Source organism: Mus caroli, unplaced genomic scaffold (assembly GCF_978045245.1).
Source record: "Mus caroli unplaced genomic scaffold, Mus_caroli_1 scaffold_6, whole genome shotgun sequence".
NCBI lineage: Eukaryota > Metazoa > Chordata > Mammalia > Rodentia > Muridae > Mus > Mus caroli.
The window spans coordinates 119,593,092-119,619,926 of record NW_028227261.1 but is presented as its reverse complement, the minus strand read 5'-3'; the positions used below and the strand labels follow the sequence as shown (position 1 = coordinate 119,619,926).

The window sequence follows — 26,835 nt, the reverse complement described above, 5'->3', positions numbered from 1 at the left end:
ACAAATCGGCAAAAATCACATGATCATTTCAAAGATGCAGAAAAGACATCTAACAATAGCCACTATGCAGTCCCCTTTACTGCACACCCACAGGCTCGGGCAGTCAGGTGAGTGTCAGGTGTCAGTAATAAGCATAGCAGTGATCCTACCTCACATACTACAGGGATGCAGTGCCACACGTATGTGTCCCATGCTGTGCTTATGGACTAGAGCCCTACACCATGGACTCAGTGAGCTCAGGGCCCTTCCTTCTGCAGACCATCATCAGGCTGGGTAACTTCTTAGGATACAGGAAGACTGGAAACAAATGGGCCAAAGCACTACACAGAAGGCGCAGAGCTGCTTGAGTTGGTGTTGGACACTGAGAGGAAGGAAGCTGAGAGCTGTGACTGCCTGCAGGGCTTCTTAGCTGACACAGTCCCTGGGTGGGGAACGGGTTGTGAGGTGAGTATCCCTCCTTATCAGCAAGATCCGAGAGGAGTATCCAGAAAGAATCATGAACACCTTCAGTGTAACACCTTCCCCCAGGGTGTTACACTGGTTGAGTCCTATGGTGACACCCTTTCAGTCCAACAGCTTATTGAAAACATAGATGGGGTCTATTGTACGGATAATGACATGTGACTGACTGGCTTATCATATCTGCTTTGAAGCCTAAAGCTGACCATACCTACTTATAAGCCTCCTATTTGCCACCACAAACAAGTAGGGTAACCACTTGCCTGCAAAAACGGTACCCTCTCCCTGCCAATACTTCATGCCTGGCTTTGTCCCCTTGACCAATTGGGAAGTCAGTAGTACCCCATGTGGACAGTGCCTGAGCTCACCCAGCAGATGTCTGATGACAAGAACATGGTGGCTATCTGTACCCTCCCATTGCCTTGTACTGCTATGGGTTCAAACTGACAACAACTACCATGTTCAAGTACCACGTGTACATGACGGAGGTGCAACAGACGCTTCACATCCAAACACGAACAGCAGTGACCTGATGCAGTGGATTCCCTAACACTGTGAAACAGCTGTCTGAGACATTACACCTCAGGGACTAAAATACATCCTTCACCTTCCCTGGCAACTGCACCACCATCAAGGAACTGTTCTAAGGCATCTCAGAGTTCACAACAATGATCTGGTGCAAGGGCTTCATGCACTGATGGATAAAGGCACAGATGGGTGGAGTTCTCCAAGGTACCAGGATACTACAGGCAGAGGAGGAAGTAGCCTAGAGCTGCCTTAGCAGCTAAAATGCAGGAGCAGAGAGAACTCTGTACTCACTCAGAGCACGGCTGTTAGACACGTCTAATGTGCATCTGCTGCCTTATTCCCACATCGCTTGTATAAATTTCACCATCAAACCAATTTCATGGTGTGAAGGAAAGCCCCAGAGAAGGCAGAAAGAACTTCAGGAATCTTCAACATATAAAAAATAAAGGCTATATGACAAATCACAGCCAACATCGTCATAAAGAAAGAGAAACGAGACAATGCCACTACAATTAAGGATCGGACAGAACTGCCCACTATCAACACTCCTTTTGGCTGGAAGGGAGTACTCAGCACATGAGCTGGAGCAACAAGGCAAAAGAACAGAATCAATGCTATACAAATAGGAAAGAAGCTTTCAAACTACCCCTACTTCCACATGATAGAACAGACACCCACTAAACATAAGGGATCATAAAAATTTTACCAGAAAACTTCTAGAAATGTCAAACACTTTTAGAAAATCTGTAGGAATCAGAATCAACTTAGAAAAACCAGTAGCCTTTTTATATACCAACAGCAAGCAAACAAGAGGACCATGGGCACTTTCCACTCAGAACAGTCAATCTATACAATGGCACAAAGTACAAACTATGTGCAGGTTGGTTACCACTTGAGGATGTATACTAAACAGATCAGGCTTGTCTTTCTCACAGAACAGGAACTTTTCTGGATGCCAGCAAGGTTGAGTAACTGACTTCTATTTGAAGCCAAAAAAGTCTTAATGCATAATAATTCACAGATTACATTCTTTCACAAACTGTATGGTGTCTTTATCTCACCTGGAAAGTATTCAGGAAGTTTTTACAAATAATGAAATTTCATTTTCAAAACCTGTGACCTGGAGACAAGTCCTGTGAAGAGCTCACTAGGCAAGATTAATGGCTATGAGTAACTTTATTTTAGCATTAAGTTGGGCATTTTCTTGGAAGTTTATGCTAAGTTACCTATACATTACTTATTTTTAAAGCAAATACACAAATAAACATCATTATTACTTAAAGCGGGGGAGGAGGAACAGCACTACTTTGTATTTGAAATCATATTTTGAAAATGTATGCACATAGTTAAATTAAAATTTTGTACATATTAAAGTATATGTGAGGGTTTGTATATGCTTGGCCCAGGGAGTGGCACTATTTGGAGGTGTGACCTTGTGTCACTGTGGGCGTGGACTTTGAGACCCTCATCCTAGTTGCCTGGAAATCAGTCTTCTCCTAGCTGCCTTCAGAACAAGGGGTGGAACTCTCAGCTCCTCCAGTCCCATGTCCGCCTGGATGCTGCCATGCTTCTGCCCTAATTATTAAATGTCATTCTTATAAGAGTTGCCTTAGTCATGGTTTCTGTTCACCACAGTAAAACCCTAAGGGGGGAAAATATATATATTATAATAATTATAACAATGAATGAGCATCGATATATTTGGGGCTTGGGGATAAAATCTAACACAAGGTTAACTACCACTTCTATTCCCTGAAGTAAGACTTAGGATTGGTACAGCCCTACCTCTTCATGTGCCCCATCCCTTCTTTCTCTACACGTGGTAGGTGTGTTTGTTACCACTCTCCGAGACACCGCAATGCCACTGAGAAACATGTTCAGGAATTAGGTATGAATGGGTGACTCCAGTTCAGTCTGGATTCCTGCTGCCCTCTCCACGGCCCAGCGGCCCCTGTGCTGAAGGTGAGTTCGTCAAATCTACCCCCAGCAAACAGGAAGCCTCCACGGGGTCTACTCAGAAGACTTAAGTCAACAGCAGAATGAGTTCAGTCATGGAATGAGGCTGCGCTCCCATTTTTATATACTTTTGAACATTTTACCTAGCTAACATAGGCATCGTATGTAAGAATTATTTGAAAAGTCAGGCTTACGTGTTATTTCACTTCACTTTCTTACTGACTTTATAAATTAGTAACATAGCACTTTTAGAGACAAGGGAACACACATTTCAATAAAAGGTGAGTTTGTAGATTCAAATTTACTATAAGTAAATATAGGTTCTTTATCAGTTTCCTATAATGAAATTATTTTTATACTTTATTAACATCCTATTTTTTAATGCTTAATATTGACATATGTGTGCCGTGATTAAAATAAACCCTAAGTAATCTGAGAAGCTGTTTTGTCTGATTTCATTTAATTAAGTTCTAAAGAAATACAAATACAAACAAAACTGGTATTAGAAAGCATGATAGTAAACATTCTATTTATACTGGAAATAAAATAAAAATAGAGTAATAGTCTTTCTTCTCCAGTCAAAAATACTATCCCCCAAATAAACTGCTTGGAAGACACTTGAGCAAGCAAGAGCTCACAAGGCACGGAATGAAGAATTCAAGAGAATACTTAAGTTCCCATGTGTAAAGTGAAAACATACTTTTTTTTAGTTCATTAAAAAAGTAGTATGTAAAAATTATTTTGGTAAGTTTTACCGTTTCTGCAGACCACACACACAAGACCAACTTTAAACATTAAAGAATGATTATATGGTCGAAACTATTTGTTAACAGGGAGAGGTTTTCTTGAATCAAAAACATCAATCACAGAGGCAGGCTGGTTTCTGAGTTCGAGGCCAGCCTGGTCTAAAAAGTGAGTTCCAGGAAAGCTGGGTCTACACAGAAAAACCCTGTCTCAAAAAAAAAAAAAAAAAACAAAAAAACCAAACAAACAAAAAGAATAAAAACATCAATCACTCTCAGCCAAGAAAGTATTTCAAATTGACCTTACTGAAATACTACAAAAGAAAAATGGTGTTCCCCTTCATAAATGAAATAAAGAGTTAGAAAACATGGCAACAGGAAAAAAGTCCTCAAACATCATAAAGGTTTAGCTGCTAAATTCACCAGTCACTAAAGACTCTCCCCAAGTCTTTCTGGTCAAGATGAAGGAAGAGGGACCCTAAGCATCTTTATAATGTTGAAGACCTCCAACACTGGTGATGTCTGTCCCTCAATGTTGAATACACATTTAATCACACATGTAAATCCAGGTATCTTCTGCTCAAAGACACAAAACAAAACAAATAAACAAAAGCAACAACAACAAAAACCAGACTGATTCTTGGTCAGCAGATCCATACCTCACTAAAACCCGTCATGGTATAAATTAGGCTGTATGGGGATAACAATAATCAGGTAAGTTTTGTATATCCATCCAAACTAGACATATGCAGAAAGAGAAACCTAAATGTTGAAGGTCCGGGGGGATGTTGTGCATTTGTGTTTGTTTTATCCCCACAGATAGGATTTTGTTATATGCACCAGACTAGCTTCAAACTCATACACTCCTCCTGCCTTGGCTCACCTGGTGCTAGGGTTACAGCAGCGCATCCATTACCTGTTTCGGAAGGGCAGTCACGTTTCTACAAAGCTACTCTAAGGGGGTGCAGGTCTTTTAAATCGTGAGGACTGGCTCTCTCTATTCAGGACATACACTGACGTGAGGCTATTCTAGCCACAACATAGCTCAGCTAGAATTGTGTCATCCCAATTTAATTTTTTTTCTTTTTTGCAGAATTCTTATTATTGATTTCCTAAATACCCTGGAGATAAAAGAGTAACTTTTCATTTCTCATAGATCTAAACTGGTTATATCCTCCAGTCTCTTAAGACTAGCTAGATCATTCAGATAAATAATGAAGTGGGAAGCTTAAGAAATTAAAAAAACAAAAACCAAAAAGAACTACAAATGGTGTTCATTACTGCAATTACAAACTGGCATTAGTTCCTGGGTACACCAGCATGAAGCAAAACAACTACACAAGAAAACTGGTAACTTGGAGACACAAACCTTCTCTAAGGAGAGCTGTTGAATTGTAGTTCTCTTAGACTTCCTGCCACAGGCATGCAGTTACTGGTGGGGCTGGGGAGCACTCCTGGTTTCATGTTCAGTTTCTAGCACACAGCCTCTAGAATCCTTGAAATCCACTTGAGTACCGAAGTCTTGAGGGGCATCTTACTAACTTCACAACGGAGAATGACCACGTAACAATCAGCCCCACTGTGCCGAAGCTGCTGGGGAAGGGAAAGGAGTTTGGAATTGTGGTTGCTTGAATATGCTCTGCCCAAGGAGTGGCACTCTTAGGAGCTGTGGCCTGGTTAGAGCAGGCATGGCCTTTGTGGAGGAAGTGTGTCACTGCTGGGGTGGGCTTTGAGACCTTTCTCCTAGCTGCCTGAGGAGTCAATCTTCCTTGCTGGCCTTCAGAACAAGGTACAGATAGAACCCTCAGCTCCTCTAGTGCATGCCTGCCTGGATGTTGCCATGCTCCTGCCATGATGATGGACTGAACCTCAGAACCCGTAAGCCAGCCCCAATTAAATACTGTTCTTTATAAAAGTTGTTTTATCATGATATCTGTTCACAGCAGTAAAACCCTAAGGCAGAAGTTGGTACCAGGGACTGTGGTATTGATTGCCACTATAGGCCTGAGCACGTTTTTCTTTGGAGGAATGTGGATTTTGGGACTTTGGATTTGGAAAGCAGTAGAATGCTTTAAGTGGGGCTTAATGAGCCATCCTAGGAGGTATATGGAAGACATTGATGCTGAGGATGATTTGAACTAGGGGGGCCTGACTCAAGAGGTTTCAGCGGAAAATAATGCTACTATATGGACTTGAGCCTGTACTTGTGATACTTTGGTGAATAAAATGGCTGCCTTTTGCTCTTGTCTGAAGAGTCTACCTGAGGCTGAGGTGAAGAGATATATATTAACTGCACAGACCAAGAAGTCTCAGAAAAGCCCAACATAGACTCTGTCCTTCACTTCACTGTCATAAAGAACATTTTGATAAAGTGTAGCCAGCTTAAAAAGAAAAAATACAAAATGTTTGGTTCAAGTGTTAAAGGGGCACCAGAAGTAGAAAGGACCTGAATCCTAGTTCAGATTAAGGGAGTGGTGACTTCAAGGCAGATCCCACCCTGCTAAATTTATTGTTTACAAAGATCAGCCTGGGACAACGCAAGTTCTAGGTGAAGAGAAGTTTAAATCCAGATACGGTGGCACAAGCCTTTAATTCCAGGATTCTGGAGATAGAGCCATGCAGATCTCTGAGTTCAAGGTCAATCTACAGAGCAAGTTTCAGGACAGCCAAGCTTAGGCAGTGAAGGAGCTGGAAAAGAGAAAGCTGGTGATAATGTTGTTTTGTCTTTTTTTTTTTTTTTTTTTTCCAGAGCTGAGGACCGAACCCAGGCCTTGCGCTTGCGCTCTACCACTGAGCTAAATCCCCAACCCCTGATAATGTAATAGAACAAGGGAGCCATGTTTCAGCTCCTGCAAGCAGCAGAACTCAGTAGCTTTAGCCATGTGGCTCTGGCTTTAGAGTCCAGAATAGAAGGGACAACTGGGAGAATTGATGGGTTAGCTGGAGCTAAGAAATTGACAGTGATTAAGAAGAGATCAGCATCACTGAGGTGAAATCTTCTGGGAAGAATTTTCTAAGAGCACAAAGAAGCTGTGTTCCAGAAACAGCTAAGACTGCACCTCATGCTGCTGCTGGACTTGGTAAGAATCACCCAAGTGGCACTGGTTTTGAAGTCATGAAGGATTCACGGTGAGCAGCTGAGGCTTGGCACTGAGGGAGGCCAGGAAAGGCCACTAACGAAGGTGCAGCCTCAGTTGTAGTTGATGGCCCAGGGCCAAATGGGTCATGCAAAGAATTTGAAACTTGGCACCACAAAGAGAGCCTATGAGAGGCTACAGGTGAAGCCTAGTTGCAGCAGAAGACTCCAGCGAATTGGAGATGCCAGTACCATGGATGATCACCAAGAACAGCAGCAGCAATGAAATGGAGTCAACCAGAGCCTAGAGTGCTACAGAAGGCAGAGCTGGAGATGTGACCCAAGACCTTTTTGAGAAGCCTCAGAAGATCATGTATGGATCCCAGACATTGGAACAAGAAGCTGTAATCTTGAAGTTGCACTGGAGACCCCAAGATGTTTAAGATGCTAGAACCACAAGATACCTGCTAAGGAAAGCTGCTCTCAGGGTGGGGGACCACCCAAACAGAAAGAATTTTGTGCTGCAGTCAACAAAGCAGGAAGGAGTCCAAGATCTGAAGAGAACATCAGACATGGAGAGGCAGAGTTTGAAATTTGCCCAGCTGGTTTTTGGACTTGCTTTGATCAAACCCTTTTGCTTTTCTTAATCCTGACGTTTTCAAATGGTAGTGTACAGTTTCTTATGTTGAAGGCATGTAACCTGCTTCTTTATGTTAATTTTATAGGGGATTTTAATATCTAATTATGACTATGAACCATACATAACAAAATACTCAACAAAACCTAAGCATGCAAAGGGGTGGCATATTCCAGCCCCACGGAGACAGGGAAGCCCTCAAGCCTCATTGTCTTTATCATGGTCTAGAATGGTCAATACTTTCCTTAATTCCATAAGTCATTCTAACAAATTATTCCACCAAATCAACTAAGCAACAAATCAATTAAACTGTATGGGATCATAGAGCCTGAAGCAGCAAGCAAAGTTCTTGCATGGGTCTAGACCTGGTCTTGTGTGTGATGTTATGGCTCTTGGCTTGACCTTTTTTGTGAGAGCAGTGTGTCTCCAATTCTTTTGCCTGATCCTGGGACTCTTTTCCTCCTGTGGGGTTGCCTCGTCCAGCCTTGATGAGGGCTTTTGCCTTGCCTTTCTGTACCTTGTTCTGTCCTATTTGACTGTTGTCTCTTGAAGGCCTGATCTAGGGGAGAGGGGACGTGGGGGTGGGGATGGGTGCGGGAGGGGCAGAGGGAGGAGAAAGGGGAAACTGCAGTCAGGATGTATTGTTTGGGGAAAAAAAAACCAATCTATTTCCTTTTTTGCATAAAAAATGTTTTTCATTGACCTCTTACCATACAAAATTTATTCAAATTACTTCCATTTGAAATGGTAAGATCACAGCAATAACAAGTCACCCTGTAACAAATCTATTTACAAAATCCATCATAAAAGCTGTTTCTGGGCCTATTTTTACATTCCCACACCCTTGCCAGCTGCCACCAAGCTTCTCTGCATGGTATCTTCCTTCAGATCCCTTCTCTTGTCATACTACACACACTCAGATGCTGCCATGTTGGTCTTAAAGCTAGTAAGACATAAGAGCTTTCAGTAGCACAACTCAATGGGGAACCTGCATTACAAAAATACTATAGCACTCATGTACTTTGTGGGTTAGAAACTGTGAGCAAAAAAAGTGCCTTAATACATAGTAAGGGTGTCTTATCTGTGTGTGTCAATTAAGTCCGTTGACTGCAAAAGTCTTGTTATGCATAAAATAAAAAACCCTTGAAGACTCATAATATTCCTTTCATTTTTAAAAAACAATAAATACAGTATTATAATTCATGATTTATAATTACAGATGCTGGGAAGAATGGAGGGAGGGGAAACTATGGCAGGAATGTACTGTATGAGAGAAGAATCTTTAAAAGAAAGTCAAAAGTCAGAGAAAAAACAAAATCAAAAGCCAAACCAAACAACAGCAACAAACAAACAAACAAACAAAACCATACCCGAAGAGGAGACTGTAGGAGTCCTTAACTTTGGAACCATGGAATTAAACCACAGGTAACTTTGAAGACATACCCTTAGCCCGTGGAGCCTACCTGCAGGTAGGCAGTATCAGAATTGGATTTGGTGCTGGACAACAACAGAACAGAAGCTAGTTGAAAAGACTTGATGCTTTTGGCAACAGCAGTAGATGTCAAGAAGATTAATAAAACTCTGAATTAAACAGGTGAAGTGGTAGACTGGGGCTGGTGAGATGGCTCAGTGGGTAAGAGCACCCGACTGCTCTTCCGAAGGTCCAGAGTTCTAATCCCAGCAACCACATGGTGGCTCACAACCATCCGTAACGAGATCTGGCGCCCTCTTCTGGAGTGTCTGAAGACAGCTACAGTGTACTTACATATAATAAATAAATAAATCAAAAAAAAAAAAAAAAAAAGAAGTGGTAGATACCTGTGGTCTCAACTAAAGTGGAAGATTTAGCTGGAGGTTGGCTTGAGCTCAAAACTTGCTTGAATGACATAATGAAGCCTTTTTATTTTATTTTATTTTATTTTATTTTATTTTATTTTATAAAAAGCCAGCTTGGTGGCTCATCTTATGATCTTAGCACCCAGGAGGCTGAGACTGGAAGATCACCTCAAATGAAAGGTCAACCTGAGCTACACAGTGAGTGTACACAAGATATGCCTGGGTATTTCAGTGGGGGAGGGAAGATTAAAAAAAAAAAAAAAAAAAAAGAGCCTGGAATGTTGGCTTTAGCCCAGCACTTGGGAGACAGAGGCAGCCTGTCTCAAGGCTCAAGGCCAGTGCTCAAGGCCAGCCTGATTTATGGAGTGAGTTCTAGGACAGACAAGGCTACACAAATAATCATATTCATTCATTCACTCATTCTCATTCTCTCTCTCTCTCTCTCTCTCTCTCACACACACACACACACACACACACACACACGCATGCATGCACACACACACACACAGAAAAGATAAAGAAGTTTTAAGAGTTAACATCCATAGCAAATAAGTATTGACAGCCCAGTATTGCTACTGAAGCACTCTTCTATAATGTCAGTAAAATGGAAACTACCTACAATATAATCTAACAAATTATACCTTATTTAACTAGAGAATTATTTGTATCTATTGTCTTAACTACACAGCTTTTAGGAAAGAATACAAAAGTGATTAGATTCATTTAGTAAAAAGTGATTTTAGAGATCATTTAATTTAGATCTGGTCTTGGGAGTAAAATCCTGCAGTCCCTATTACTTAGGAGGCTAAGTCAGGAAGATCATGAGTTCAAGGCTAACCTGTTAAAGGGCAACTAAGAAGACTGTCTTAGTCAGGGTTTTACTGCTGTGAACAGACACCATGGCCAAGGCAACTCTTATAAAGGACAACATGTAATTGGGGCTGGCTCACAGGATCAGAGGTTCAGTCTGTTATCATCAAAGTGGGAGCATGGCAGCCTTACCGGCGGACATGGTACAGGAAGAGCTCAAGAGTTCTACATCTCTATCTGCTGCTAGGAGAAGACTGGCTTCCATGCAGCTAGGAGGAGGGTTTTAAAGCCCAAAGCCCACAGTGGCACACCTACTCCAACAAGGCTAGACCTCCAAATAGTGCCACTCCTTGGGTTGGGCATAATCAAACCACCCATTCTCAAATTTTAAAACAGGAAGTAGGCTGGAGGTATACAGTTTTGTCTTACCTAGAGTATTCAATACCCTGGGTTTACTCTCCATTGCCCACTACTGGAAAAGAACATTTAATTCTGTTTTATAGTGTTGTCATCAAAGGGTACTATGATATGAAGTTACATACAACAGGGAAATAGGGGTTGGAGAGATGGCTCAGCAGGTAAGAGCACTGACTGCTCTTCCCAAGGTCCTGAGTTCAAATCCCAGCAACTACATGGTGGCTCACAACCACCTATAATGAGATCTGACACCCTCTTCTGGTGTGTCCGAAGTCAGCTACAGTGTACTTATATATAATAATAAATAAATCTAACAAATAAATAAATAAATAAATAAGGAGCCATCATGTGCAAAACACACAGCATTTTTAAAAACAAAACAAAACAACAACAGGTAAATAGCCAAAACATGCTGCCAATTCCCTCTGCAACATTTAAATGAATCTTTCTGGCAATTTTGCTACAAACAAATATATCTTCTGGTAACTTAGGTCAACTATAAATTGATGGAGTTACAATGTAATCTTTACTTACAAAATGTCAAGTATTTCCCACAAGTCTAAAAAGCAAGGACTTCTCCCACAATTTGTAGCTACGATTGCACTTTTTGTCAGTTGAAGAGGGAATTTCTGGTTTCCTTGGAGAATCCATGTGCCATGTGATGTTCTGCTGGAAGCTGTCTTATAAGAGGATTTTCTGCGGATCAGACAGGTTAAGAAGATGTTTTGCGTTTTTCTGGAAGCTGTCTGGTGAAAGGGCATGTGATGTTTTGATGGAGCATATGCTACAGTGGACACATGATGTTCAGAGAGTGGACAACGCTTTGGCACTGGTTCGCCTTGCTGGTCTTTGTTGGGCTTCATTGACACTAATCTTTGCTGGGGACAGTGGTATTGGTTGATTTTTGACTTCATAGAGAAATATGCACCAAAGAACTTCAAGAGGTGTTCATGCTGCTTCCTGCTGCTTCAATGGACTTCGGCCAAATCGGCAGAGCCTCGAAGTTTCTTCTGGATTCTGCAGCTGCTGGTAATTCAGGTGGAGTGGACTGCTGACAATGAAGACTGGAATCGCCCCAAAGAACTACTAGTAAACAGGTCCACGTCACACATGTCTTATTAGCCGTCTTCCTCCCCTACCTTTGATCAGTAGGCTATAAGTGAAGTTGAAGCATTTAAGAACCCTTACTAAAGTAGGTTTTGAAAAATCTAACCCTACAGTTGTTTATGCTTGCTTACTTTTACTAAGATTCCTTCCTTCTTAGAATGGGGAACAAAATACCCATGGAAGGAGTTACAGAGACAAAGTTCGGAGCTGAGACAGTAGAAAGGACCATCCAGAAACTACCCCACCTGGGGATCCATCCCATATACAACCACCAAACCCAGACACTATTGCATATGCAAGCAAGATTTTGCTGACAGGACCCTGATATAGCCGTCTCTTGTGAGGCTATGCCAATGGCCGGCAAATACAGAAGTGGATGCTCACAGTCATCTATTGGATGGAAGACAGGGCCCCTAAAGAAGGAGCTAGAGAAAGTAACCAAGGAGCTAACCCTATAGGAGGATCAACAATATGAACTAACCAGTACCCTACAGAACTGTGTCTCTAGCTGCATATGTAGCAGAGGATGGCCTAGTCGGCCATCAGTGGGAGGAGAGGCCCTTGGTCTTGCAAAGATCATATGCCCCAATACAGGGGAATGCCAGGGCCAGGAAACGGGAGTGGGTGGGGGGAGGGTATAGGGGTCTTTGGGAATAACATTTGAAATGTAAATGAAGAAAATATCTAATTAAAAAAAAAGTCAAACCAAAGCCATTTAGACAGTAAGAACGTTTTCACGGGGGTGGGGGGCGGGTAGCTAAGAGAAGAGCAGGGTCGGGATTAGTTTTTTTCAATTACACCCAGCTCCCATCAATAGACTTTTCTTTTCTTGACATGTCACCAGTCAGAAATACAGTGAAGAGAATCACTCTGACACAACTGGAGGGGGGGAGTACAAGGCCCTAGGTTCCTGCAGTGTTTAAAAGAAAAGTGTTCAGAAACAATGATACACCCAAAATACAAAAGATACAGTGTATGTTTGTTTGTTTGAACAGCAGTCATAATAGAATCCTGGTGGGGTTTGCTAGGAAACCTAAATGGAATCACAGGTGGCTTAGAAGGACTAGATCAGGTAGTAGTCTACCTACAGCGTCCAGAAGCAGGGCAAGCTCTACTGTGAACCATGCAGTCATCAGAGTGGCACTAGTTGAGAAGATTAGAAGGTACAGCCTCAGAGGAAATATGTCACTGTAGGTGGGCTCTGAGGCTTCAAAGTCCATGAATGCTCTCTTCCTGACGCCTGCCCATGGACCAGGACTCAGCTACTTCTCCAGCACAATGCCTGCCTGTATGCTGCCATGCTCCCCACCATAATGGACTACTAAGCCTCTGAAACTATAAACCAGCCCCAAATGTTGACATTAAATGCCTTAGTCATTGTGTCTCACAGCAATAGACTAAGACAGAATATGTAATATTAACACTCCAAGAAAAAAAAAAGTGACTTTCAGGAAATTTTAGGTCTAAAAATTAGGGGCTGATTATTGGAACCCAAGGATGAAAGAAGAGGACAGCTCCTGCAAGCTGTCCTCTGATCTATGTATATGTGGGACACACACATGTGTCTTCCACAATGAATTAATAAATAAGACAGACAGACAGAGGGAAACAATGTGATAAAACAAAAAATGAAATCACTATGGTGATACATTCTTGTCAAGCCAACATTTGGGACACAAAAGTAGAGGCAAGAGAACTGAGTGAGTTTGAGACCAGCTTGGGCTATAAAGATCCTATTTCAAAAAACAAAGTGCTTACTGTAAAATCACCAAAGGACTCAAGAGCTGCACTGGGTGCCCATGGAAATAAGGGTAAAGAAGAGTTAACGGTGAGAGGAATTTGGAAACTTTTCTGATTAGCCAAGTCTCCCATATTTTTTTGTTCCTTATCCTGTACAAAGAAGAGACTCAGGCCAGACAGTATTCGTGTCTCTCTCCAGCACAGTCTAAAAGGAGTTTGGACAGGACTGAAAGAAAGCACCTCTTATTTTCCCAGTATTAAGTCAACATTCCACAATAAAGAGAACCACTTCTAGTCTCACTGCAGAACCTCTTAGTGTTGGTGCTTTCCTGGGGCTCACAGAGAGACTTCGCTGGGACCAGATCACAAAAAACAAAACAAAATTTAAAACAAGAAACCTAACAAACAACAACAACAAAAAACCCACAGCCTGGCTTGGAGCTCAGAATAAGCGTTTTAGCGTTGTACTTTTTAAGTGAGAACACCTAAGGACCACTTAATACTTAGAAAAGCATATAACATGAGGAATTCAAGCAAGAGGGTAAGAAGTGACTCAGAGTGAAGCAGAGATGCTGCAAGGGAAAATAAAAAAACGCAAAAAAACTATATAGCATCAATAGTAACGACAAGTGCAAATATATTTATATTGTTAAACAAAAAATGCCACAAAACAAAGAAATATTCATAGAAAAACTAGTAAAAATGAAATTCCAACAAGACTTAGAAAATGAGCTAAGAGGAACCACCCTATTACTACATGGCCCACGCAGGCTACAGACACCCAGAGGCATGCCCAGAGCCAGGCAACACAGAGTGGGAGGAGGAAGACATCTAGAGTCCAGTCTGAGGCCCACAGAGCTATAGACACCTAGGGGCCAGCTTGCCACCACTCCAAGCAGCTCTGGCAGAGGAGGACACCCAGACAACCACCAGCCACAAAACACACCAGCAGCAGGAGCCACTACAATGTACATGTATGTGGGGGACAGGTGAGAGAGAAAGAGGAGCGGAACAGTTTGAGTATTATGCAGATAAAACTGGAGACTTGAGGATGGAGAATAGCCTGTTGTGAGCAGCCAGCCCCACCAACTGAGGCCATGGTGAAGTCCCATGCTGCTGTTGAGATATGTCAGGATCCATGGCCAAGCAGTGGTAGGAGTCTATGTCAATGTTCTGGGCAGCTGCCTGGGACCACGGAGATGTTCAAGGGCTATGCATTCCTGACCCTGTCCTTCGCCAGCTGCAGCACTCAGAATAATGGGCCTTGCACCTCACCAGGGCATACAGTGGAGCTGGCTCTGGTGGCATGAGTACAGGAGAGCCAGTCGAGGTCATGAGACAGAGAGAGTTGACTCAATCCCGGTTGGCCGCAGCCTTGGGTAAGCTATCCAGGGCAGTGTTGGAGAGCTCACCATGATGGTATAGATACAGGAGAGCTGCCTGGCTGACCAACTCAGTCAGCTACTTCCCTACTACCCAGACTGGGATCCAGTGCTTCTAGTTGGCCCTTTCTTCCTGGAACCTCTCTCATAGTTCCCCAAGGCACTGTTCACAGTACAACATTCTTTTGACTGTGTTCCAACAATTAACAAAAATAATACTTCTATCTATACAGGGTAATTTTAAATACAAGTCTAAGTCATAGATGGGAGAATTCAGAATAAAAATCAGAGGACCCACAGATCCAAACTGTAACTGTCTTGTCGTGTATGAAGATAAACTAAAGAGACACTTGTGCTCCTCCTATCAACTCTCAGACTACTGACATAACAGACCCCACAAAACTGGAATTTCTTATGCTGTGAGAAGGAAATGCTTGGCACTCTGCTACCAACAGAAAGAGGAGCTTGTCTGTTGGACAGATCTCCACACAGCTCTGAGAACTTGTCAGACCATGATGGAGACACAATGATGTCTCCAGACAGTGATGGCGGAGAAGATGACACTTTAACCAGGAATGCCTATTTATACATTCCCTTTCTCTCTATTTAAATCCAAGCCGTATGTCCTAAAGAAGGACTTGGGAGCATAACTGGGTCTCTTTGCTGTTCTTTCCAGTGCAGACCCACTAAATAAATCTTCTTTCTCTAGCCACCATTGGTTGTCTAACTGGGCTCTAGGATGGGCAGTTGCCCCTCGAGTGTTAAGAGTTGTCAAAAATCAGGCTCTGACCCTACCAACTCTGCTATCAAAAGTTTTGATAGCATAAAAATAACCAGTATTTGTAAGCTGAAGATTAAGCTTTTTTAGAGAGAAATGTACAGATGTGGTGCTTATACTATCATTCCTGTTAGTTTTTAGATTCATTGTTTTATTTCATTTTATGTGCCTGTGTATGCTATAGGTGTGCAAGTGCACACAGAGGCCAGAAGTAGGTGGCAGACCCCCCTGGAACTGGGATTATATGCAATTGTGATCTACTTGGGAGCTAGGGTCCAAATTCAGGTCCTTTGAAAAAACAACAAGCACTCTTTGCCACTGAGCCATTTCACCAGACAGACTCATATACCTAAAAACAACAAGCCGGGCAGTGCTGGCGCACGCCTTTGATCCCAGCACTTGGGAGGCAGAGGCAGGTGGATTTCTGAGTTCGAGGACAGCCTGGTCTACAGAGTGAGTTTCAGGACTGCAAGGGCTACACAGAGAAACCCTGTCTTTAAAAAAGACAGAAACAGTGTACTCGTATATATAATAAATATATATTTTTTTAAAAGTGGTTTCTCAGGGCTGGAGAGATGGCTCAGCAGTTAAGGGCACCGACAGCTCTTCCGAAGGTTCTGAGTTCAAATCCCAACAACCACATGGTGGCTCACAACCATCTGTAATGAGACCTGACACCCTCTTCTGGTGCATCTGAAGACAGCTACAGTGTGCTTGGATATAATAATAAATAAATCTTAAAAAAAAAAAAAAAGTGGTTTCTCATTTCATCAAAGTTTAAAGTCATCTTTCTAGCAAGGCGTGGTGTGTACCCAAGGATAACCTTGCACTTCTGGCCAACGGCTCTCCTTCTTTAAAAGTGAACTATCTACCCAGCCTAAATGCTAACCTAACTTGCTACCTAAACAGCAATTCAACCCAATACCTGAGCCACCCAATACCTGTTGACAAAAAAGAAATTTCAACTATCCACTACTCATAGCCAAGAAGATGTTGGTCAGTGATGCAATGAGACACGACTTACCATGTCCACATGGCTGACCACTATTTGCACAGACAGGCACAGTAAGTTTGTGTTTAACTTTTAAGGGAACTGGCAGTGCTAGGATCATAGGTATACAGCAGCATGCTGACTGCTGAGGATCAAACACAACTTCCCCCGTACCGGGCAAGCTCTGTACCAACTGAGCTGTGTGTAGCCCCCATAGCTCCTTTGCTGACAACTGAAACGTTTGTTTTTCAATATTATAAAAGCTAACCAGTTTTATCTGATTTGTTGTTTGCTGACATCTTGCCCTGCAGTGGCTGGAATGACAGCTCACACTCTACATCTAGAGCCATCACCAGCTTTATGCTGACCTTGTCTAAAGACTGTTCTCATCCTATATATAAAAAAATAAAATGTTTGCTTTCTCTTTTTATGTCATCTGGACTTATTTATTTATTTATTTAGGTTTTTCGAGACAGGGTTTCTCTGTGTAGCCCTGGCTGTCCTGGAACTCACTTTGTAGACCAGGCTGGCCTCGAACTCAGAAATCCGCCTGCCTCTGCCTCCCAAGTGCTGGGATTCTAACTGTCTACTAGCAAACAGCCTCCGACTCTTGCGTACAAAGGGTCAGGTGCTGCCTTTTATATGGTTTGCTTTGCCTTAAATCTGCATTTTTCCTCTGTACTAAATTAGCTAGACAATGGCTCAGCGAGCAGTTAAGAGCACTGGCTGCTCTTCTGAAGGTCCTGAGTTCAAATCCCAGCAACCACATAGTGGCTCACCATTCGTAATGAGATCTGGTGTGTCTGAAGATAGCTACAGTGTGCTTACATGTAATAATAAATAAATCTCTGGGCTGGAGCGAGAGCAGGGCCCGAAGTGAGCTAAGGTCCTGAGTTCAATTCCCATCAACCATATGGTTGCTCACAACCATCTGTACATAAAATAAAGAAATAAATCTTAAAAAAAAGAAGAAGAACTAGCCGCGTACTCATTAAAGAACATCTGCTTACCTATCCCACGAAAGGTTCTAAGTTTAATCTGTACCAGAAATACAGTCAAATAGTTTAAAATACTTTAAAGCATTAAATTTTATAATTTTGGTATATTTGAATATATACTTTGAATGACTATCCACCTGTTTACCCACTTACACTAGCAGTAAGAAAATTTTTAATAGCTTAGTTAAAAAAAAATTAAAGGTCACAAGACAACTGTGCAATTTTCCATCCATAAAAAGTTCTGTAGTTTCAGTATTTGTAGGTATTTGTAGTGGTGTCTCATACTATGCCATACAAGGCAAATGGCGTGTTATTTTATGTGTATGACAGTTTTGCCTGCATGTATATATGTGCACCATGTGTGTAACTGATGGCCTCAGATGTCAGAAGAAGGTATCTCAGACTTCAACTGCAGGTATGTGTGGCTGTGCTCAGAACTAAACCCAGGGCCTCTGCAAGAGCAGCAGGTGCTCTTAACCACAGAGCCATCTCTCCAGCTCCAGACATGGACCACTGAGTCTAGATCACCATCTCAACCCCACTTTGGTCAGACTTATCACACAATTTTTCTCCTTAGGAACTATTTTTTCTGTTGGCTATGATGACTTATACCTGCAATCACAGCAGTTGGAAAGCTGAAACAGTTCAAAGCCAGCCTCAGCTACATGAAACCCTGGCTCAAACACTACCCAGACCTAATATCAACAGGAAAAAAAGAAATTTTTATTTTTTAATCTTTGCTATATACGGCCTTTCCCCCCTTCATTAATTTCATAATCTATATTTACTAACTCTCCTGACTTTGCTCACTCTCTATGGTCTTAAGAATAAATACTGGGTACAGGTGGCTAAGCAGTAAGAGCACACACTGCCCTCACAGAGGAAGGAACCCAAGTCTGGTTCCCAGCATCCATGTTACGTAACTCACAGCCTCACGTATTTCCACCTCCAGGTGAATCTGATGCTGTCTTCTGGCATTTGAGGGTAATGCACTCATATGCATACATAAACAGGCTTGCATGTATTCACATAATTAAAAAAGAAGTAAGTTTTGTTTTTTCTTTTAAAGATACAAGCTGACCTGGCCTGTGGCTTGGTGATAGACATGCACAAAGCCCTGATTCCAGCCCCAAACTGAGAAAGAACAAAATGGGAGAGGAGAGAATGACACATAACTAAATCTCATTCCTTCACTGTTTTCAACGAAAATGTTCTGTAGAAGGCAATTTTAACTGTTTAAGGACGGACTTCAGCTGGGTGTGGTAGCACAGGCTGTTAGTCCCAGCACTCTGGAAGCAGAGGCAGGCAGATTTCTGAGTTTGAGGTCAGCCTGGTCTACACTGTGAGTTCCAGGACAGTCAGTGACAGGAAAGAGACCCTGTCTCAAGAGAAGAAAAGGAAAGAAGAGAAGAGAAGAGGGGAGGGGAGAGGAGGGGAGAAGAGGGGAGACTCCAAACAACCTTTGGGTAAGAAACGATACATTGATCTTCCATACTTAGCATGTTTTCTTCGTCATTGCCACCAAGGTGCTCACTACTGTTTCTTTTCCCACACTCTAAGGACTCTAAGCTCTGTCATCCTGAGCATCCAGTTTCCCATCCTCCAACTTTCCCCACTCATCTGAGCTCACTGAAGAATAAGCACTTTACATTCTAGAATGAGAATACATTTCCTTCTCCTGTTTTCCTCCTTCCTCCATCAGACCTTCTGCTTGTTTTGTGTCCCTCCCTATTGATCTCATTTCAGTTTCGCCTGTCTTTATGATCTGCACTGTCTTAGGGTTTCTACTGCTGCAATAAACCACCATGACCAAAAGCAACTTGAGGAAAAAAAGATGCATTTTATATTACAGTTTATCTATCCATCTTCCAGGGAAGTCGGGGCTGGAACTCGATGTAGGAGCTGATGCAGAGACCATGGAGAGGTACTGCTTACTGGCTTGTTCCCTGTGGCTTGCTCAGCCTGCTTTCTTATAGAACACACAATGGGCCAGGCCCTCCTACATCAATCACTAATTTTAAAAATTCCCCAAAGCAGTAGTTTTCAACCTTCCTAAAGCTGAGATTCTTTAATCCATTTCCTTATATTGTGGTGACCCTGGGCATAAAATTACTTTCACTGCTACTTCATAACTGTAATTTTTCTACTATTATGAAATGTAATGGAGGGCTGGCGAGATAGTTCAGCAGGTAAGAGCACTGACTGATCTTCCGAAGGTCCTGAGTTCAAATCCCAGAAACCACATGGTGGCTCACAACCATTCATAATGAGAGTTGACACCATCTTCTGGTGTGTCAGAAGACAGCTACAGTGTACTTATGTGTACTTATGTATAATAATAAATAAATCTTTGGGCCAGAGCTAGCAGGGACTGACCGAGCTGAGTTGACCAGAGCAAGCAGAGGTCCTAAAAAAATTCAATTCCCAACAACCACATGAAGGCTCACAACCATCTGTACAGCTACAGTGTACTCACATACATAAAATAAATAAATCTTTAAAAACTATGAATTGTAATGTAAATGTTTGTGTTTTCCAACGGTCTTAGGCAATGCCTATGAAAGGCAATTCAACCCCCAGAGGGTCGTGACCTGTGGGTTGAGAACCACGGCCCACAGGCTTGCTTACAGCCTAATTTTATGGAGGCATTTTCTCAACGGAGGTGAGTTTCTTCCTCTCAGATGACTTTAGTTTGGGTCACACAGACATAAAACTAGTTAGCACATATGTGAAACTGAGAAAAAAATTTTTTTTTTTTTTTTTTTTGGTTTTTCCGAGACAAGGTTTCTCTGTGTAGCCCTGGCTGTCCTGGAACTCACTCTGTAGACCAGGCTGGCCTCGAACTCAGAAATCCGCCTGCCTCTGCCTCCTGAGTGCTGGGATTAAAGGCGTGCGCCACCACGCCCGGCTCGAAACTGAGAAATTTACACATACAGCATGAAATAAACGTTTGGAAGAGCTAGAAAAGATAAGGCTCAACAGGTAAGAGAGTGTGAACTACTCTTTCAGAGGATCGAGTTCAATTCCCAGCACCCATACCATGGTGGTTCACAACTGCCTACAACTCTAGCTCAAAGTATTCTGATAGCCGACCTCTCTGCAAGCACCATTACACACACACACACACACCCCACATGATTTTAAAAAACAAAAACAAAACAAAAAAACTTTAACTGAGCAGTGGTGACACAAGCCTTTGATACCAGCACCCAAGAGGCCAAGGCAGGCAAATCTCTGAAGCCAGCCTAATCTACCGAATGAGTTCTAGGACAGCTAGGACTACACACAGAGAAACCCTGTCTCAAAAAAGAAATCATTAAAAAATGATGGCAAAGGGGAGCATCAGCAGGGCATACGTATAAAGGGGTGCTAGGGAGATGGCGCTGTGATTGAGAACACCTGGTGTGCAATCATGAGGCCCTGAGTTCAGATCCTAAGGCTGGACAAAGTACAGAGACCAGAGAGGATCGCTAGGGTTTACTAGCTAGCTTAAAATACATGAAATCCAGGTGCAGGGAGATGCCCTGTGTCAGCGGGAAATGAGTTATAGGTCACCCTCTATCCCTCTTTATCCTCTGCTCACACACAAAGACAAAAACATTTAAGTCTCTGTATACATGTATATGAACAATTTGAAGCCCTTACATAAGTCATAAAATTTATTTGCAGTGGAGATGTAAGGGTTCTTTGGAAAGTTGGTTGGATAGTGTTTTGCTGGGGCAAACGTGAAAGTGGACACAGGTGTGAAAGGCGCAGGCAGACTCGTGTAGGAATGTATGATTGAAGCAGACACAGGAGAGAGGATGTTCTACCCCCATATACACCTCTACATGAGGAAGGTCACATAGCCTCAGTTAGTTTATAGGACCAATTAATTATTAGTTATTAGTTTCATTTCCCCTGACAAAACCTGTTCAGCTAGCATCTGAGATTCCTAAAATGCTTCCCCCAAGCTAATGAGGCATTCTAGGTACCCTAAGACCCCAGCCAGTGACCTTTGCCCATCATGGATGTCCCTGCCCTCAGTCCAAGACTTCAAACACCCTAAGCTGATCTGCCTACTGACTGGGGGTCTGGTGTGGTTTATTCACTGTAGGCACTCACAGGGCTTCCAAACTCCCTGTTCGACATCTCTGCTTTCCCTGCCCTTGTGGATTGTATTGGCCAAAGATCTCTGAAGGTGAAGAGAACCGCAATAAAATGAGATATTTTAAAACGTGAACAGGGGGTACAGCTTGGTGAGAAAAGCACCTGTCAAGGGGCATGATTTCACAGTTGATTCCCATATATCCATCTGACACTAGAGTACTTTCCTACTGTTCTGATAAAATACCATTGACCAAGGACACTTACAGAAGGGAGCATTAACTTCCTAGGCTTATGGTTCTAAACGGTTAGGGTCCATGATGGCAGAGAACAGGCCTGGCAGCAAGAACCCAAACAAGAGAGAGCTACGTCAAAACATCCTGAGTTGTTTGAAAGCTCGGAGCCGGCCCCTAGTGACACCTCCTCCACCAAGTTCCACCTCCTAATCCTGCCTCAACAGTTCCACCAAGGACTAAGGACTCAGAGACAGGAGCCCGAGGGAATCACTCTCATTCAACTGCCACAACTGGGCTTTGTTGTTTTGTTATGCTGGGAATCAAACCCAAGACTTTACAGAGCTAGGTAAATACTCCATAACTCAGTTATATCCCCAGCACATATTTTTAAAAGTTCTTTATTAAGTTCATTTATAAATTACATATTTCATTTGCTTTCGAATGAAGCAAACTTTCCAAAATAATGAAGGTTAGTATGACTGTTCATGTAGTAAATTTAAATTTGGTACAAAATGTTAAAAAGATGAACTACTTTAAAAAGGATTTGAGTATTTAAAAATGTTTGCACTAGGTAAACTTCTATATTACCAGCACTTAGGAGATGGAACTAGGAAGATTGTGAAATGAGTTCAATGCCTATCTCAAAAAAAAAGTAAAATTTAAATGTTTAATCATCTCATTTTCATGTTAGCAGCTGCAAACTAGTGTTACCTCTGTTCTCTTATCCTTCCCCTGAATTACTTACAAAGCCACCTATGAATGCACTCAATGCTTATACAGTTGTCAGAATGACCCTGGGCTTTGTTTGTTTGAATCTAGGAGACTTTATGTTAGAGTAAACCAGAGGCTAGTACTCTTCTTACGAGAGTTTCTCTGTAATAATCTCGGTTACAAAAAGTTTCTTTGATAAGTGAGATTTACACTTACCTATGGGTACTAAAATGCGTACTTAGAATGTAGTTGAGTACTTTTACAACTCAGGTAAATGATATAGTAATAAATTCCCCTCTAGGGCTGATGTGGGTCCTTGGCTATGTTTTCAGTTTCAACTGTATTATATCCTACTGAGCAGGCCTTAAGCCCAAGCAGATATCTATTGATTATCCCCATGACATTACCTCCGACAGCTACTGGTGAAAGTCTGAGCCCAGAGCTGGGCAGTGGTGGCGCACGCCTTTAATCCCAGCACTTGGGAGGCAGAGGCAGGCGGATCTCTGAGTTCGAGGCCAGCCTGGTCTACAGAGTGAGTTCCAGGACAGCCAGGGCTACACAGAGAAACCCTGTCTCGAAAAAACAAAAAAAAAAAACAACAACAAAAAAAAGTCTGAGCCCAAAGACAAAGAACCTGGAGTCTGATGTAGAAAGCATGCGGCAGCAAACTTTAGGGAAGCAGGATTAAAGTGAGGAAGAACAAGTTGCCTCTTCTCCCTAGGTGGTTGTTCTGAGCATCCCTAATGTTGTGATCCTTTAATACAGCCCCTCATGTTGTGCTAACCACAAACCCTACAATTATTTTTGTTGCTACTCTGTAATTTTGCTGTTATGAATCTTATAAATATCTGATAGGCAGGCTATCAGGCTATTTGATATATGACTCCTTGAATGGGTTCAACTCCCTTGTACAGAGACACACAAGTTGGGAAATTTGTCCTAGGGGCTTCTAATCAGTAGACTGCTGCCACCACTTTGCCACCTACTTAGTGCACTAACCCAGAAGCCATTCCTCTTCCCTGAAAACATCACCACAGACAGACATACCCAGGACAGTCTGTCATAACAATAGTCATACACCACACTTTACAGCTCCTTTGCATTGCTACTTCTGAAGTCAAGAAGCCACCGGCAACCAGGCAGTGGTGACACACAACTTTAATCTCAGCACTCAGGGAGAGATAAGTGGATCTCTATGAGTTCGAGGCAGGACTAACTACTACCTCCCAAGCCCCAGTACAGGATGGTAGCTTGTGTAACTGTCAGACAAATTAGTTGCTTTGCTCATATGGAAGAGGAGAATCGTCTGAACAGCATATGCATACAAACTACCAGAGCTGTGAAAGCCAGTCTACCAGTTTATGGTACAGCCCTGTTGTTAGGCTTCTTGATAGGTTTAACGCAAACAAAATCTAAGAAAGCCAGGTGGAGATGACTGGAGAGGAATACAATGTAGAATGCATAGAGGTCACGCTGGCATCTTCCCCTGCTATTTAAATGTAGGCCTTGTCAGGGAGAAAGAGGAAGGAGGTAGGGGAGGGGAGACTAAGAGACTGCAGATGTATACAGGAATATGTACATGTGCTTTTAGCTCTGAAGGCAGAGATCAGCTTTGCGAGGTTTCCTCTATAGCTTTATATTTTTCAGACAGGATTTCTCATTAACTTAGGTTCACCTTTGGCCATCAATACCAAAATCTACTTGTCTCTGTCCTGCTCCCTACCCTCTACATTGCTAGAATAACAGATACGCACAGTGTACCATCTTTTAATATGGGGACTTGACATCAAAATTCAGATTCTCGTGTGTCTTAGTGACTTTTCTATTGCAGTGAAGAGACACCATGACCAAGGCAACGTAGAAAATAAAACATTTAACTGGGGGCTTGCTAACAGTTTCAGGATGAGCCCACAACCATCACAGCATGAAGCATGGCAGCACTCAGGCAAGCAGACGTGAGGGTGGAGCAGCAGCTAAGAGTTAACATCCCCACATGCAAGTTGAAGGCAGAAAGACGCGTGTGGACCTTTGAAACCTCAAAGCCCACTTCAAGTGATACACCTCCTCCAACAAACCAGTCCTCCCCTAATCCTTCCCAAACCATCTCCACCAACTGTTCAAGTACTCAAATATATGAGCCTATGAGTGGTTCAAATTCAAACCACCACTGACTGAGCCATCTCTGCAGCCCCTGTATGATAGTAACATGTTCTAGCTGGGCAGTGGTGGCGCACGTGCTGTTAATCTCAGCACTTGTGAGGCAGAGGCAGGTGGATTTCTGCATTCAAGGCCAGCCTGATCTACAGAGTGAATTCCAGGACAGCCAGGGCTACACAGAGAAACCCTGTCTCGAAAAAAAACAAAGACAAAAAAACCAAACCAAAGCAAAAAATCATGTTTTCATATTTGATTTGCAAGAATCTTAGCATTTATGTTTGCAAGAGATATTGGCCTGCAGTTTTGCTATGTCACCCTTATCTGGTTTTGGATGAACTTAGTAGTGCTACTTTCCTTTCTACTTCATGGAGCAGTTTGAGAAGTCTTATATGAAATCTTTAAAAATTTAACTGAGAGCCATGGTGTGCATACCTTTAATCCTATAAATGAGGTAGTTCAAAGCTACTCTGGTCTCTAAGTGAATTCCACACGAACCAGAATTACACAGTGAGGCCCTTTCTTTAAAGGAAGAAATTGGACAGAATTAGTAAGTGACTCCATCTCGTGCTAGGCTTTTCACTGTGGAAAGTCTTAGTCACAGATTCAATTGTATTGCTTATAATGATCTGTCTGGGTATAAACTCTTACTGTGGTTTTAGTTAGTCACATGAATTTACAAATTTATAAAATTTTAAGTTGGCCTTTGCAGAGGACCTAGGTTTGGTTCCTAGCACTCACCTGGTGGCTCAAAAACACCTCTATCTCCAGTTCCAGAGAATCTAACTCCCTCTTCTTTCTGTCTTCTGTAGATACCAGGCACACACTTGATATATTTTCATACATACAGACAAAACTCTCACACATAATTTTTTAAAAAATACTTAAAAAAAAAAAAAACCCAAAACAAAAAACCAAAGAAACAGGTACAGTAGCCCATACTGTAATTGAAGTATTCGATATGCTGAGAATGCCATAGATTGAGGAAAACCTGGTCAACATAGTAAATTCTATGCCAGTGTAAAGCTGTAGTCTCAAAAACATTTGTTTTCCAAAAAATTCTTCTTTTTACCCATCCTCCACTCACTGTATTGCTCACTCTTTAAAGAGCATTAATTTTTTAAATACAGAGTTAGAGGGAAAAGCAACATTTTTCTTCTGAGGTACAACCGAAAGTCCTCCCTTCCGGAGCACCTGGGAGGACCAGGACGCCAAGCCCCTCCTCTGCACAGCAAACTCCAGGCTGCAGAGACCTTGCCTCAAAACAAAAATCCTCTTCTTGGTATTGTAAGGAAACGTTCCTAAGGGCTGAGGGGTAACTCTGCTGGAGTACTTGCCTAGCAAGAGTAAGGCCCACGTTTGACTCTCCAGCACTGAAAAGTCAATAAATAAACCAAGAAACAAGGGTATGAGGGATAACTACAGAACACATTTTCTCATCCCTTCTTTTAATTTCGGACCAAAATGTGTAAGGCAGCAGAAAGAAGTTTGCTAAAACTGACATAAGCACATTTAAAAAGTGGTACTAGGGCTGGTGAGATGGCTCAGTGGGTAAGAGCACCCGACTGCTCTTCCGAAGGTCCAGAGTTCAAATCCCAGCAACCACATGGTGGCTCACAACCATCCGTAATGAGATCTGGCGCCCTCTTCTGGAGTGTCTGAAGATAGCTACAGTGAACTTACATATAATAAATAAACAAATCTTTAAAAAGTGGTACTAAAAAGGCGAGGCTGACTCCATGACAGGCTTCAAGTTGGCAGTTCAGGAGGCTAGGTGTAAATCTCTGTTTCTAAGGACTGGGCAGGTCCAGGCCTCAGAAGCAGCCTGTGGCAAGGTCAAAGGGTCAGCAACAGTTTCCAGTCTTCCTCAGCAAAGGTTTCCAGTCCCCTTGCCCCAGGAATGGACTGTCCACAGAGAAGAGCAAGACGGAGATCACCTAACCTGGATTCCCTCCTGTGCTTTAAATCAGCCTGCCAGCTCACTTTAAATCAGCCTGCCAGCTCACTTTAAATCAGCCTGCCAGCTCACTTGGGTATCTATCTTGGTGATGGGAGACCTCAGCATGCTGGACTTACTCTGCGTTCACAGGCTATTGAAATCCAGGGTGTCATTCTTCAGTGAATCATGGACCCTTACAGTATTTAATGTCTTCAGTATGCAAAAACACACTAATTATGAACAGTTAAAGT

General features: G+C 42.4%; 1 protein-coding gene across 3 annotated transcripts in view; it reads right to left on the bottom strand.

Annotated features, from left to right (window-relative positions):
* The window catches only part of Znf292 (zinc finger protein 292), a 93,060-nt gene that overhangs the window by 50,932 nt on the left and 15,293 nt on the right, over positions 1 to 26,835 (bottom strand). Inside the window, exon 1 of one of the 3 annotated variants that reach the window (XM_085839432.1) lies at positions 5,056 to 5,584. The exons of the other annotated variants lie outside the window; for them this stretch is intronic. The gene's annotated coding sequence lies outside the window, so the exon portion shown is untranslated. Of the gene's footprint in view, positions 1 to 5,055; positions 5,585 to 26,835 lie in introns of those variants that run through there. 3 annotated transcript variants of the gene reach the window in all.